Source organism: Suncus etruscus, chromosome 8 (assembly GCF_024139225.1).
Source record: "Suncus etruscus isolate mSunEtr1 chromosome 8, mSunEtr1.pri.cur, whole genome shotgun sequence".
In the NCBI taxonomy this organism is placed as follows: Eukaryota; Metazoa; Chordata; class Mammalia; order Eulipotyphla; family Soricidae; genus Suncus; species Suncus etruscus.
This window is the reverse complement of record NC_064855.1, coordinates 40,091,713-40,108,587: the sequence shown is the minus strand read 5'-3', so window position 1 is coordinate 40,108,587 and position 16,875 is coordinate 40,091,713. Positions and strand designations below refer to the sequence as shown.

The 16,875-nt window shown below is 37.6% G+C and overlaps 1 protein-coding gene and 1 pseudogene across 2 annotated transcripts in view; both read right to left on the bottom strand.

Moving 5' to 3' along the window:
* ATP8A2 (ATPase phospholipid transporting 8A2) overlaps positions 1 to 16,875 on the bottom strand; it is a 763,449-nt gene that overhangs the window by 429,958 nt on the left and 316,616 nt on the right. The window lies entirely within an intron of this gene.
* Positions 4,953 to 5,359, bottom strand: LOC126016382 (iron-sulfur cluster assembly enzyme ISCU, mitochondrial-like; annotated as a pseudogene).

Below are 16,875 nucleotides of genomic sequence, written 5' to 3'. Positions count from 1 at the left end.
TCTGAGCTGTTGTTTATCTGTGAAGCCATGTATTCTTTCTTCAAACCTGAAAGTGAGTTTGACTGGGTGCAGTATTCTAGGTGAAGCATTTATTTCATTGAGTTTTGTCACTATGTTCTACCACTGCCTTCTTGTTTTGCATGTTTCTTGTGACAGGTCTGCTGTAAATCTCAAGGATGCTCCCTTGAATGTAATTTCCCTTTTTGATCTTTCTGCTTTCAGAATTCTGTCTCTATATGTCAGATTTGTCATTGTAACTAGGATGTGTCTGGGATGTTTTTTCTGGGGTCTCTTTTAGTTGGTACTCTTTGGGCATGCAGGATTTTATTGCATGTATTACTTGACTTTGGTAGTTTCTCTTTAATGATGTTATTAAATGTTGATTCTTCCAGGAAATTTTCTTCCTGTGTTTCTGGGACTCCAATAATTCTTAAGTTGTTTCTGTTGAGCTTATCATAGACTTCTATTTTCATCTGTTCACATTCTTTGACTAATTTTCCCACTGTCTGTTCATTTGCTTTAAGCCTTCTTCCAATCTCTTCTGCTGTATGGAGTTGTTATGTATCTCTTCTTCTAGAGCACTAATTCTATCTGCAGCTTCTGTTACCCTGATGGAGAGGTTATCCATTTTGTCATTCAATTTGTCTACTGAGCTTTTTGGACCTATTATTTAGCCTGTTATTTCAGTTTTGAGTTTTCAGATTTCTGTCTTCATATTTTCTTGGTTCTTATTAGTGTTCTGTTCAACTCGATCCATGGTTTCTTTGAGTTATGTGAGCATCTTCCATATTTCTTCTCTATAACTCCACATCTGAGAGACTGACTAGTTGGTTGGCCATTTTCCAGTCATCAGAGTTGCTATCTTCATTCTCTTGCCTGATGTTGGCCTGCATTGTTTCGCCATTGTCACACTTGTATTGTGGGTTTTTCTACGTGTTGTGGTGGTATTCATTGGCTAAATGATGTTCAAGGCCACGCTCCTATGGCTCCACCCTTTCTGGGCAGGTCAACTCGCCTCCAAGGAAGGGGAGCAGTCTGTGGATGACGCCACACAAAGAATCGAATCTTAGGCCTGAGCACACAGCAGAGAAGACAGTCCAGAGAGATATGCTGAGCTTCAGAGATCCAGCACAGTTCCTAGTGTGATTTTTTTCTGTGTGTTGTAGTAGCGTTCTTTCTTTAGAATGAATGCACAGCTGTGAAACGAAGCGGAGCAGCCATGCTCTTCTGGAGCCTCTAGGAGAGCAATTTTGCTGGGCCCTTTTCGGCCCACTCCAGAGAGGTTCAGGAGACAGGACAGTGGAAAAACACGTACAGACAACATTCCCAGTTTCTCTCAGTTGGAAACCGTTGGGCAGGTGCAGATTTTCCAAAAAAAAAAAAAAAAAATCCTTTCCTATCTAATATTTTAAAGTGAGTGTATATAATAATCATATACATTATTTTAAATTTTGACCTAAAACTCACATCAATCTAATTTCAGGCAGGATGAAGTCGAAGAGAGAGGGAAAAGACACTGGTGAAAAGATTAGCATTGAAACATTGTATACCTAAAACTCAATCATTACTTTTTAACTTTGTAATTCATGATTATTCAAGAAATATTTTATTTAATTTTCAGTCTAGAGAAATACTGGTAAAGTCTGTAGGTAAATTTTTTTTAAAAAATTAGGAATTTAGGGACCGGGCAGTGGCGCTAAAGGTAAGGTGTCTGCCTTGCCAGCGCTAGCCTAGGACGGACCGCGGTTCGATCCCCCGGTGTCCCATATGGTCCCCCAAGCCAGGAGCGACTTCTGAGCGCATAGCCAGGAGAGTAACCCCTGAGCGTCAAATGGGTGTGGCCCAAAAACCAAAAACCAAAAAAAAAAAAATTAGGAATTTAAAAATTGTTTTTATTAAACATCATAGAATTTTACATCTAAGAATATTCATCCTTGGCATAAGAACAAGGTCAATTAGTACCAAATAAAATTACTGTATTCATTCAGATAATAGCATTAATTTCAGAACTAAGTGGAAATAAAACCTGTCAAAATTCTAACTTTTTGTATTTGTTTGTTTGTTTTGGGCGACCCCCATTTGATCCTCAGGGGTTACTCCTGGCTAAGCACTCAGAAATTGCCCCTGGCTTGGGGGACCATATGGGAAGCCGGGGGAATCAAACCGCAGTCCTTCCTTGGCTAGCGCTTGCAGGGCAGACACCTTACCGCTAGCGCCACCTTGCTGGCCCCACAAAATTCTATCTTAACTGCATTTACTCAACAAATTGGCAAATATGTGCTAGGCCAAAACACAAACAATCCAAGGAATAGTTACAAATTTGACAAGTTAACAATGCTTCCTGGAATAAAATGCCAGTGTAAGAAGTTGATTTATTTTTAATATGTATGAATCTGAGAAATAACATCATGAAAGAAACTAAGTAAAAGTTTTGTTTTTGCAAGTATATGATTAGATCTCTACCAATATAGAGCCAAACAAAATAAAATGTTGGTGAGTTCCAATTAGTCTGTCAGTCTATTTTGATAGATAGTCTTTTCATGTGTGGTTCACAAACTGAAAAATCCCACACATAAAAGCATCATTTTGAGATTTCCTATCATCTATCGTGCCTTATTAATGTGGAATGTACTGCTGGGGTCAGAGTCTAATTAGAGAACCAATTCTTTTTTTACACCAAATAATCTAAAAGTAGAAAAGATGTATAGGTCATTGAATGCAGTCTGAATGACAGACTTAAGAGAGTCCAGAAAACAAAGACTTGATTGAACCAGCTATGGGAATGAAGCTGTCAATGTGTTAAGATCTCTTTTTTGTGTGCTTTTTTTCTTTTTTTCAGTAAGGAAGTCTGTGTTGATAGTGTTACAAAGTCTGTTCATAAATGTGATTCTAACTACTAAGATACTCTTGAAACTTATCCTCTTTCTTGGTATAGGCATGATTGCTCACAGAAGTCAATCCCTGCAGCAATTAAGTCACTAACTGTTTCTCATTCCTAGTCAAATGACTACATTTTTTTAAGCAAAGAACACAAACCCTTTTTTACAAATTGCTGGCATGTTTGGTCTTGGACTTATTATTAATTTAGGGAAATTGTAAAATTTCTTTGCAAAGATTTAGCTACAAGAATTTTATTTATCATGATATTTACAGTAGGAGGAGATATTTTCTCACCTGAATGCTGAATGCTAGGAAAAGATTAAACTATGTGTTCGCATATAACAAACAGTATTAAACTTTAGGAAAGTATATTGCCATTTGACATGGAAATTTTTTCTGAGCTTCTCATTTCACATGTTTTTAAACAGTCTAATCTGCTTGATTTAAGTACTGAAGGATATCCGTAATCAGTAGGTGAATGCTGTTTTCTCTCTTTTCCTTATTCACATTTTCTAATCTTTTTCTACAAGAGATTAAATCACACTGAGAGTTAAAATAATAAATAAACCTGCCAAGTTGTTTTTTTTTTTAATAAACTATCACTGTATCCGTGCTGACTTTTTTAATGACAGTCTTTTTCTCTGTGGTATCACAGTAAACCTGGACATGATTACTTCTGGATCAATTCTAAAAGACATCTAAACACATTTGAGAAAATAAATAATATCTTCTAAGCCATTTATGTGCACATATCCTGAAAGCCCTTGCTGTGATTTTCTTTCCACCCTCTCTCTTGCCCCAGACATCAACCCTATATCATGTCTGTGACTTGGGGAAGGCAGATTGCAAGCAACACCTACTGACTGAAAGTTATGATGCCAACAGCTACTTCTGCTGATGAAAGCCTTGCTGATTATTTCCTTGTTCCATTCTTAATGCTACATAATAATTTCTAAAATTCTTGATTGTTTGTACATGACAAAATTCACCCTGTATCCATCTCATTCAAGATTAGTCTGTCCCACAAAATTTACTTCCATTTTGATTAAAAGAGCTTCAAAGAATTAGAAAAATTTGAAAAACCTTAATAGATGGTAATTTAAGAAAAGGAAATAGGTAATAAAAACAAAGAACTAATTACTGAATGTATTCAAATAGCTTATATATGTTTTTAAGTGGTTTTAATTTCTTCAGTGAAAGACAAATACTACAAAACTTTATGCAGACTAGGGTTGTTAAAAATTATACAATTTGAACTATGCCAAAAGTAAAAACTCTCATATGAGACTTAGCAATAATGATTGTTTGGCTATAAATAATAGTCAACTACATGCTCTATAGACATATGTACTGATATTATTTCAGATCAGGTAATAGCTAAGGTAATTGCTGTTCCGAACTTAATTCAGAAGCCAGACTACAATTTTTCTGAGGCCTTATTTTATACAAATAAATTTTGTTTATTTGTTATGCAAATAATTAGTTGCAGGGCCAACAAATTAAAATATGGCTATTTATGCCATCAATTATAAATTTTGTTTATGTTTAAATTCCTATAAAAGCTTCACAGATGTGAGAGCACATCCATGGTATCCCAAAACGCAGTGGTAAGCTGCTATGGAAAAACAGAATGTATGAAAGAGCACAGGGGAGGGGCTTGTGACTAATTTTGTTATTTGATTTCCTTCTATTTTTTGTCTTATATTTTTCTTCATATATAGATATGCAGGTCTGCTTTATGTATAATAACTGGATCTATCAAGTCATCCCACCAAAGTGTTTAATAATCTTACTCCAGATAGACCAGGGAGAAGGAGGATGTGTGCATCCTGTGAACAGTCAAAGCTTGGGATTTCATGCAGGTTTCACAGGAAATAGACATGATGAAGGCCTGTGTGGATGGGAAAGAAGTATAGGATTTGGAAAGAGGAAATTATAATTTGGGTTGATTCGAGTGGGGAGCAGCAAGGGTTGTACACATCTCCGAACTCTGCTATGTTAGTGCTAGTGGTTGCTGAGCCCCTATAGGGATTTCAGGCTGGCTGGGGCTGTCCCCCAGGACTCATTTCTTCTCATTTCTTCTCACCTTTCCTGGGTTCTTGCTTCAGCTCGAAATCATCTAGAATGGACTTGATGACACCTTCAGCCAGTATGGAGCAGTGAAATTTCACAGAGGCAGGCAGAGTTTCTTGGCAATATCTGTGATTTCAATGGTCAGAAATCCTCTATGATTTTGCCTTTTATACACTTGGTGGCCAGAGAGCTGGTGGCAATTGCTCAATCACAGGTGAAAGTTTTGAACCTAGCATCCACAATCTTCCCCTTCTTTTCCACCTGAATCTGCAATTTTATCACATCACAACACATCAGGGCCCCATCCAAGCCAGTGCTAACATCTTTTGATGTCCATGAAGCCAACATTTCTACGGTTTTCATATGACTCACAACCTTCTTGTGATAGAGCCAAATCCAGATCCAGTCATCTTCTTATAATTTTTTTTTTAGTTCATCTTCCTTTATTCCTTTCAAAAATATATTACAGAGGGCCCACAGTGATAGTACAGTGGGTAGCATTTGTGACTTGCAAATGGCTAACCAGGGTTTGATTATCATATCCATATTACTCCAATACCAGCAGAAGAATTTCTCAATGATATATCCATATATATACATATACATATATATCTAAATATTGAAATTCACAATGAATTATGAAATAAATTGCATTCGTAAAATGTTGGAGATTTCAACTTGAAAATTCTTGAAGTATGCAGAGTTCTGATGACTTTTCAGTAGAGTTTTTCCCCCTTCTTTAAAGGAATTATAAAAAATATATTATTTTACCCAGGTTAGTCATGCAAAAATTAATGTAAGATGAGGATAGCAATAAGAATTCAGCTTATATATTACTTTATTTGGATCTCAGATAGTAAAGTGTGATATTTACTATTTTTTTCCTCACTAAAAAATATAGAAGTTGAGAAACAGAGGAGGTGAGTAACTTTATATGGTAAAACTTAGTAGAAACAGAATTCTAGAAATTATGTTTTTAACTATATTTCAAAGCAACAGAAGAATAAACTTATTACCATACTTTCTTTTTTTTCTTTTTTTTCTTTTTTTTTAATTTTTTTTTAATTTTTTGTTTCTTTTTTTTTTTTTTTTTTTTTGTACAAGTACAACAATTTTAACCAATAGGAGCATAAACACATTTTGATGGCGGGAAGGATAAAGAGGAACCTGGCAGGATGGGAGGAGGGGAAGCAAATTCTTAAACAAATAGCTAATTGATATTTACACAAATACAATTATTTGTTTAGCCTATTTTCCATTTAGATCTATCTTTTGTGCAAGCAATAAGGATCATAATTTAAACTTTACAAAAACATATCTATAACTACATGCTTGAGAGCAGTTACAAAAACAGGTTCCATGGAAAGGTTAAGGAATCTGGTTAAGCCAGATTCTTTGTGCTGAGCTAAATTTATTTGCAGAGTTTTCTGTTGGTTCGGGGCTATGCAAACTTTTGTGGCTTGAATCAGGCAGGCGGTGGAAAATTCATTCAGAGTTCCTTTGATATGTGGGGTGCTCGGTCTCCCACATCTCCCCCTGTTTAGTATACAATATGGAAGGGACAGACATGCCTCGGTGGACTGGCCACACTGGGTGAAGAGGTGTGGGGCTTCCAGTCACCGCATCTGCTACCCTTGAGTCAGTCGTTTCCAAAGCTTGGCAAGGCGCGAGCGCACAGATTGAGGTCTATGTGCCAGCTCCTCGATAACTTCAAACTTAAGTGGCGGAGAGTTGGCAGGAGGGGAGATGTCAGGTGTCAGCTGGTCTTCTAAGGTGCATAGTTGTTGGTACAGAACCTTTGAGTCCTTTCTGGTTGCTTCATCCACTTGATTCTTTACAAAGGTGGTGAGTTTGCGAAAAGCCCAAGGACCAAAGGAAACTAGCAACATAAAGCCAATGAAGGGCCCCAAAAAGGCTGGGAGCACTGTTGTTATCCATGGAGTGGTAGAAAACCAATTTTTGTACCAGCTCTCACTCTGCTCTATATCTTTTTGTCTATTTACTAAATTATCCTCTATGTGTTGAATGCTATCTCTAGCTAAGCCGAATTTATTTTAAAAAGCAACATTTTACTCTAAGGATGACACAAATTCCCCCCTCCCTCAAAAAAAATGTTAATTTTGAACCACGGTGGTTATTCTGCACTCTTTGCTAGGAAATCAACAGTAGTGTAAACTTCTTTAAGTTTGTAAACATTTTTAGCAACAGTTATAAGGCATTAGCAGATTCTAGAGTATGAACCAATGAATAAATATTTGTGCTTACACCAATAACACCTAGGCCTTTTAATAAGGCTAGGGTGATGGCAGTGTTTGATTTTTGTACTGCAGCGGGGGAGAGACACAAGATTATATTTAAGAGGTAATAAGGCAATTTTTGATCTAACAGTCAATTTAGACATTAAACCAACCAAAACACAGTGGTACTAGGACTAAAGAAACAAATGTAAAACAATGGGGGAGATAAACTAGTGAAACAGGCAAAAAACGTTAAATTGGGGGTAATCATGAACTGAAAGGAGAAATCAACGACAAGAATTTGATTACAATTTTAGGGGGAATCATATTGGGTACCAAAAGGCAAAGTTCAAGTTCCACCACCTGTTCCAAGGTGATGCCGAAGTGAGGCTTGGGGCTGGATTGCAGAGCGAGGGGGTCAGAGACAGGCAGGGGGTCGCCAAAGCAGAAGGGTGGTTGAGATGAATAGCAGATAGGCAGGGTCAGTGATGGTGGAGGCGTTGACCATCTGCAGGATGAGGTTCGAGGTGGAAACTGGACCAACAGGTTTGATGGTTAATCTAGGCTTTAACAAAGCTAATAGTCATGATAAGCAAGAAACATTTTAGTAACAATATGGGGAGAATGTCCAGTGGAGCTGGGGGCTTCAATGAAGATGGAAGTGTTATTAACCACAATGGTTTGATTGCAAATGTTTGATAGTTGGACGGGGGGGGGCGCATATATGGTCCGAGTAAGCAAGGTCCCACGCCCATGACCTGTGTCAAAGGTATGCCTTAATGAGTCTCAGCTCCCCAGTGGAGGTCAGCAGGGTTGTTGGTAGCAGTGGGCATGCTGAAGGTTTATAGAAGGGCTGCCAGGCAGAGTATCATCCAGCATTCCCCTTAGGCAGAGTCAGTCAGAAACAGGTCCGGCAGGAATGGTGGGCTAGCAGGAGGGGTGACAGGCTGTTTTAAAGTGAATGAGGACAGGACTGCGGGAAGCTGCAGGAAGTCTGTAAGAAAACAGCTTGGCAGGAGGTAAAATGGTTATTTTTGAATGCCACGGGAATGCCTCCTGACTTCTGTAAGACTTCAGCATTCAAAAAAAATTTTATAATTAACAATCGCCAATTGTTTAAAAACTTTTAAACTGAACTTAAATGATTTTTCTTAAACTTGTTAGTTATTTTTTTTTTTATGTAAGATTTCCCCTTTACTTAGTGTGCCTTTGCAGGGGGAAGTGGTGCTACATTATAATGTCTGTATATTTGTGGGTGGATTGATGGGATAACCGAAACAGGTCACATACCCAAAAACGAGGGGGAAAAAAAAAGGGAATTAAAAAAGTATGTGCTCACCAATATATATGTAGGACAATCATTTAAAAAAGATAAAGAAATAAATTAAAAACAAAACAAAACAAAAACAAAAAACAAAACAAAACAAAAAAATAAATAAAAATAAAATAAGTTAGCGAAGTTTTAAAGGAACCAAAGTGGTGCAGAGGACTACCTTACATTTGGGGGAGAGCAAGTAAGAGGTGGTGTATTACAGGTTTTATGCCTATGTTGGAAGTACAGTTTTTCCCATTGTCTTTTGGGTTTTTCTTGTGGTGTGTGGGTTCCCAGGCATCTTCCTAACACATCCCCTGACCTTCTTCAGATTATTAAAATTTGCAGCAGGGAGGTCTTGGAAGAGTTCTTGCATTGGGGATACTTTTGGACCTAGGCCCAGTTTCAAGGAACAGTCCGCGTTAGGGAGAGTTAGTAGGGAGGGCCTCGCAGCATGAGTCCACAGGGGAGTTGGCTGTCTTTTCTTTCAGGAGACGAGGTGTGGGTTTATCTGGGTGTCCCCTCGCCTGGGTACAGGGTACTGGTTCGTTGAGTAGGAGGTCGATCTTGATGCCTAATAGAATAAGGACTGAGGGTGAAAATTTTTAATATGGTGGAAGATCTGGATGGGATTGAGGGGTAAAGGGATAGTTGGATTTCCGGAGGGGAGAAAGGGGTAGGTACATGGGAAGGGTATGAAGGAAGAGAAAAGGGGAAGAGAAAGGGAAAAAAGTAATAAGCAGAATAGAAAAAAAGAAAAGAAAAGAAAAGAAAAGTAGTAAGAAGAGAGGAGAGAATAGCAAGGGAATGCTGGTTTGATTAAAAGTGTTCGAAGAATCGAGCCTGTGGTTTAAGTCTGTACGTCTCAGGTACTGCTTTTATTATTTCTTGCCTTCTGGTTGTGGTTGGATTTCTCTGTTGCTGTTGTTCCAATTCTTTGAGGTGATCTTTAAAACTGTTGGTTTTGTTATTTTCCTGTTTCTTGACATAGGCCTGTATTGCTATGAGTTTCCCCCTAATTACTGCTTTTGCTGTGTCCCATAAATTTTGACATGTTGTCTCTTCATTGTCATTTGTCTCAAGGAATCTTTTTATTTCTTCCTTGAGTTGTTCTTTGATCCAGCTGTTGTTAAGCAGCATGTTGTTTAATCTCCAGGTATTAGTTTTCCTCCATTGCTTCTTCTTGACATCAATTATAAGCTCTGTTGCATAGTGATCTGAAAGGGTACTTCTAATGATCCTTACCTTTGTGGTCTTATATAAGTTGGCTTTGTATCCTAAGACATGGTCTATTCTGGAGAAGGTTCCATGTGGGTTTGAGAAAAATGTATATTCTACTTTCTGGGGATGGAGGGCTCTATATAAGTCTATTAGCCCTAAATCTTCTAATTTTTCATTTAGAGCTCTTATTTCTTTGCTATTTTTCTGTTTGGAGGATCTGTCCAGTGGTGATAGTGGAGTATTGAGGTCCCCTACTATTATCACAATTCCCTTCATGTGTTTCTCCAGGTTTGCCAGTAGTTGCCTCACATATTTTGGTGACTCTACATTAGGTACATAGATATTGACCAGGGTTAGTGTATCTTGATCTAATGTTCCCCTGATCAGTAAGTAGTGACCCTCTTTGTCTCTGATCACTTTCTTGAGGTTGAATACAATTTGGTCTGATATAAGAATGGCTGTCCCTGCTCTTTTTTGTTTTCCATTGGCCTGAATAATTACTTTCCATCCTTTTATTCTAAGCCTGTGCTTATTCTGTAACTGTAGGTGTGTTTCTTGCAGACAGCAGAAGTCCGGTTTATTTTTCCTAACCCAGTTCTCTACTATGTGTCTTTTAATTGGAGAGTTTAGTCCGTTAACATTTAGGGAAATTATTGATAGAGAGGACTGTTGTGCAGTTGTATTGTGTGGAGTGGTTGTTGTTACAATCGGGGGTTTGGATTGTGTAATTCATCTCTGAGTAAGTCGCTTAGGATCGGCTTAGTTTGCACAAATAGTTCAAGTTCGTTCATGTTTGAGAATGTTTTTAGTCTGCCCTCCCATATGAATGATAGTTTTGCTGGGTATTGGACCCTGGGTTGGAAATTTCTTTCATTCAGTCGTTTAAATATGTCATTTCACTGTCTTCTTGCTTGAATTATTTCAAATGGGAGATCTGGTTTGATTTTTATGTCCTTTCCTTTGTACTTGAGGTTTTTTTCTCCCTTATTGCTTTCAGGAGTTCCTCTTTCTCATTGTTTTTTGCCATTTGGATTATTATGTGTCTTGGTGTGGTTTTATTAGGGTCTATTTTATTAGGGACTCTCTTGACTTCTTGGATTTGTCCTGAATTGTCTTTCCAGAGGGTGGGAAAGTTCTCTGTTATTATCTCCCTGACCACCTGTTCTTCCCCCTTCCCTATTTCCTCCCCTTCTGGTATACCCACAATTCTTAGATGTTTTCTTTTGTCCTTGTTCATTAGATATTGGATATCTTATAATTTTTTAATGATGAAGTTAAGGCAACATAAAACCCAGTCATTTTAAGTATAATAATAATAATAATAATATAATTTTAAGTATAATAATTCAGGGTCAAAGCAATAGTACAGGAGGAAGAGTGCTTGTCTTGCACACGGCCAACCTAGGTTTGATCCACCATGCCCACTAGATGTAATTCCTGAGAAGAGTCAGGGATAACCTCAAAGCACCACTGGGTATAGTAAAAAATAAAATAAAAGTATAATAATTCAGAGGTATTTGGCATAATCACATAGCATATATCTAGTTCCATTTTTGTCACCACCCCAAAGAAATGGCTATACCTATAAAACAGTTACTACCCCTTCTTCCTTCAGCTAGCCAGGTATTTGGCATAATCACATAGCATATATCTAGTTCCATTTTTGTCACCACCCAAAAGAAATGGCTATACCTATAAAACAGTTACTACCCCTTCTTCCTTCAGCTAGCAAGTGCCCCATCAGAAATCACTTAATCTGTTTTCTGTTTATATGAATTTGTTTATTCTGAATATTCTATATGAACAAAGACATATAAGATATGGTTTATTGTAATAATTTCACTCCTATTTTCAAGGTTCTTTTATATTGTAGCAGGTGTCTGGACTTTATCCCTTTATATAGCCAAATAATTCCCACTGTATAGTATACACAATATATTCAACTATTCATGGGCACTTGGTAATTTCCTGTAGGAACATGCCCCTGCCAATACTTGTTTGAATATCTGTATTGTTTGTTATTTGGCCACACCTGGCTGTGCTCAGGGCTTACTTCTAGCTCTGAGTTGACAAACCACTCCTTTTGAGGTTGGGGACCATTTTGGTTGCCGGTGATCAAACTGTGGCTTGCCATGTCCAAGGCACTCGTATATACTACACAATAAGATATTATTTGGCACCCTACTATATTATCACTCTGACCTCAGTCAGTATTGCTTTTGTGCTTTTTTCACAGAATCCATACCTAGCAGTGTCAAGATACCTTGACACCCCAGGAGAGGCTCCTTCTGGAGATGCACAGTCCAGTAGTGGAGACTGAAAGTTTGGTGCTCATGGACTGTAAAAGTGACAGCAAGAGTGCTTAAGTGGGTAAGGGAGAACTTACCCCAACCAGGCCTTATATGTGCTAGGCATGTGTGCTACTTCTAGAGCTCTTTCCACAGCTATCCTTGATGACCTGTTGCAATTATTTGGTAAAATAATAACCAGTATTAGAACTGGGGAGTTATATGGTAGTTCTCTTTAAAAACTGGAAATTTGAAAATAAAATAAGATTGTTTTTATTCTAAGTATGAGAAAGCCAAGAAACATCCTGGAAGAACTAAAACAGTGCATTATCCTAGTCTCATCTTTTCAATTAGTGCTTCTATTTTGTAGACAGTAACAACATTTAGTTTGAAATTTCCTTTTTCATTTTCAGCTCCAGTTTGAAGTCCTTTCCTGGGAAGACTTTAAATATGTATACAAAGCATTCTAAAAGGAGCCCAAAAAAGAAAAGGAGAAAGAAGTTTTTCTTTAGTGTCAAGCACCTGGCAAGAAAAGAACACTTCCTCTAAAGCCTTGAAAGTTTTCCTAGCTCTCTCCAGAAAATCCAAATGGACTCGTTTTGATTTCTCTTTGAAAAACCATGAAGTTATAGTATGACTTAGTTAACAGCTGGCCAGATTTTTCCATGCTGATTCCTGTTGTTTCTTGTTTCTTGTGCAGAAGCTCATAAACTGAAACTATATTGACTAGCTAATTGTCCAACAACTTGGTGGTGGAAAAAGAAATGATCTTCACAGGGAATTTTATGGCATAAGGTGTGATAGATTACACAGAAACTAAGTCATACTCACTCAACAACTTGAATTAAGACACAATTAAGGGGAAATGAAAAGGATGCTCTTTATCACCACTCTTTATACCCTTCTAGTCATTTGCATAAGCTTAGTCTAAATTTTCCTAAAGGAATTCAGGAAACAAAATATAGTATTGGCTATTTTAAAGGGAAAGTATGGTAGACATGATGCCAAAACACCAAGGACACAAGGAAGAAAAAATAAATTACACTTCAGAATTATACTGCAGGGAACGGAACGGTGGCGCAAAGGAGTAAGGTATCTACCCTGCCAGCGCTAGCCTAGGACAGACTGTGCTTCGAACCCCCAGCACCCCATATGATCCCCCAAGTCAGGAGTGATTTTTGAGCACATAGCCAGGAGTAACCTCTGAGTGTCACTGGCTGTGGCCCCAAAACAAAACAAAACAAATTATTTTTATTATTATTCTCAAAAGTATTGAAGACAAAGTACTGAAGATATCTTTAAATTATATCTTTAAATCTTTAAAGCATAAAATATGATGTATGCTATGGAAGATAAAAAAAATGCCAATAGGCACAACTCGTAATCATGATAAAAAAATTGCAGAGATACTAATTCACACTAAGATTATTATACTCTAAAGCAGACAAACAAAAATCAGGAAGTCTTGGAGATTGTTCAAGCACAAGGTCCTAGTTCATTCACTGACATCACACACATCCATCAAGTATGTGTTGTCTGGTGTTCAGCCAGGTTAGTACATAGTTATGTATGAACAAGCAGCACCACTAACCTAAATAATGGCCAGGAGTGTGTGATGTCCAATGAAAATGAACAACAAACAGATTATGTAAGTACCACAGAAATCTCCAGGAGCACTACAACCAGAACATGCTTGGGCACCAAAACTAAACAAATTGAACCATATAAGAACAAGTGCAATAACAATCCATCTACATTGTGCGACAACTTATTAATATCATGACTGACTATAAGCTGTGCAACAAGATGTGTGACACCCAGTAAGGATTACAACCAAATGTGTGTACACCACAACCAAGCAGGTATGAACACCAGTCCTCCCCAAAAGAGAAACAACAAAGTAGGGAAGCAGAAAATTAAAAATAAAATTCCAAAGTTAAATCTAACTAAAAATAAACGTTCATATAAAGTGATGAAATTAAAACTCTCACATATTTCACACATTGCAGGTTTGAATATAAAGTGGTACCACAAGTATTTTTTCCTTTATTTAAACATCTTGATTACATATATGATTGTGATTAGGTTTCAGTCATGTAAAGAACACCCCCTTCACCAGTGCAACATTCCAACCACCAATGTCCCAAAACTCCCTCCATCCCACCCCACCCCCACCTGTACTCCAGACAGGCTTTCCAGTTCCCTCATTCATTCACATGATTATGGTAGTTCTCTGTGTAGTTATTTCTATAACTGCACTCACCACTCTTTGTGGTGAGCTTCATGAAGTGAGCTGGAAGTTCCAGCCCTCCTGTCATTGTCTCTGAGGATTGTTGCAAAAATGACTTTTATTTTTCTTAAAACCCATAGATGAGTGCGACTATTCTGCATCTCTCTCTCTCTCTCCCTCTGACTTATTTCACTCAGCATGATATATTAATACCATGTACATCCATGTATAGGAAAATTTCATGACTTCATCTCTCCTGATGGCTGCATAATATTCCACTGTGTATATGTACCACAGTTTCTTTAGTCATTCGTTTGTTGAAGGGCATCTTAGTTGTTTCTAGAGCCTGGCTATTGTGAATAGTGCTGCAATAAATATAGGCGTGAGGAAGGGGTTTTTGTATTGTATTCTTGTGTTCTTAGGGTATATCCCTAGGAGTGGAATAGCTGGGTTGAAGGGGAGCTCAATTTCTAGATTTTGGAGGATTCTCCAATATATATAATATATAAAATATAATGCTTTGGGAAGTATTGCCATTTTAATTATGCTAATCCTACCAATCCATGAGGAGGGTATGAGTTTCCATTTCCATGTGTCCTTTCTTATTTCTTGGAGCTGGGCTTTATAGTTTTCTTTGTATAGGTCCTTCACATCTTTGGTCAAGTTGACTCCAATATATTTGAGTTTGTGTGGCACTAATGTGAATGGGATTGCCTTCTTGATTTCGTTATTTTCCCTATCATTATTGGTGTATAAAAAGGCCATTGATTTCTGTAGGTTGATTTTGTAGCCTGCCACAGGAGGCAAAGTCGGGGTGATCCTTGAGTGCAAAGTCAGTAGTAAGCCTTGAACATTGGGGGGTGTGACCCAAACAACTAAAACAAAACAAAACAAAAAAAGATTCCTCTAGGTCAGGGCCACAAAATGTTGTATGGAGGGCCGTTTGCGGCCCATGGGCCATGAGTTTGAGACCCCTGAATTAGTCCCAGGATAGAAAGACATTCTTCCAAAAGTATGTATGATGACACTATACTTTTTCTTTCCTGAGGGTGGTCATTTCTTTTTTATTTTTATTATAAAATCTTTATTTAAGCACTATAATTACAAGCATGATTGTAGTTGGGTTTCAGTCATAAACAGTACACCCTCCTTTACCAGTGCAACATTTCCACCACCAATGCCCCCAATCTCTCTCCTCCCCCACCCATGCATGTATTCAAGACAGGCATTCTACATCACTCATTAACTTTGTCATGTTAGTTGTTAGTGTAGTTATTTCCCTAACAGGATTCACCACTCTTTGTGGTGAGCTTCATATTATGGGTCAGTCCTTCCAGCCCTTCACTCTATTGTCTCTGAGATTATTACAATAATGTCTTTACATTTTTTAAAAACCCATAGATGAGTGAGACTATTCTATATCTATCTCTCTACCTCTGATTTATTTCACTCAGCATAATAGATTCAATGTACATCCATGTATAGGAAAATTTCATGATTTAATTTCTCCTGAAAGCTGCATATGTGTATATGCGTATGTGTATAAGTACCACAGTTTCTTTATTCCTTTGTTGCAGGGCATCTTGGTTGTCCAGAGTCTGGCTATTGTAAATAGCACTGCAATGAATATAGGTTTGAGGAAGGGATTTTTGAATTGTATTTTTGTGTTCCTATGGTATATCCCTAGGAGTGGTTGGATTGTATGGGAGCTCAATTTCCAGTTTTTGAGGAATTTCCATATTGTTTTCCATCAAGGCTGGACTAAAAGGCATTCCCACCAGTGAATAAGAGTTCCTTTCTCTCCACATTCCTACCAGCACTGCTTGTTCTTATTCCTTGTGATGTGTGCCAATGTGATGTGTGAGATGGTACCTCATAGTTGTTTTGATTTTCATCTCCCTGATGATTAGTGATGTGGAGCATTTTTTCATATGTCTTTTGGCCATTTGCATTTCTTCTTTGACAAGACGACTGTTCATTTCTTCTCTCCATTTTTTAATGGGATTAGATGTTTTTTTCTTGTAAAGTTGTGTCAGTGCCTTGTATATTTTGTATAGTAGCTCCTTATCTGATGGGTATTGGGTGAATAATTTATCCCATTCAGTGGGTGGCTCTTGTATCCTAGGCACTATTTCCTTTGAGGTGCAGAAGCTTCTCAGCTTAATATATTCCCATCTGTTTATCTCTGCTTCCACTTGTTTGGAGAATGTTATTTCCTCCTTGAAGATGCCTTTAGTCTCAATGTCCTGGAGTGTTTTGCCAATGTGTTGTTCTATATACCTTATGGTTTCAGGCCTGATATCAAGGTCTTTAATCCATTTGGATTTTACTTTCATACATGGTGTTAGCTGGGAATTTGAGTACCCTATATGTGAATATTACATATATCCTAATATTCTCCATGCACAATCTAATTCCAAAATATCCATTTAGCCATTGATGAACTGCCTAGAATTGGGAAAACATTTCCCCTCTGATATGCTGGCCCAATTTATTTTTTTTCCTTTCTTTTTCTTCTGTTTAAACCTATTTTTAAAATTTATTTTTCTTAATTCAATTATTTTAAGTGCTATGACCCACCCCATAATGATCAGCTCTCCAACTACAACCTATAAATAGGTCTCTAATGTCTGT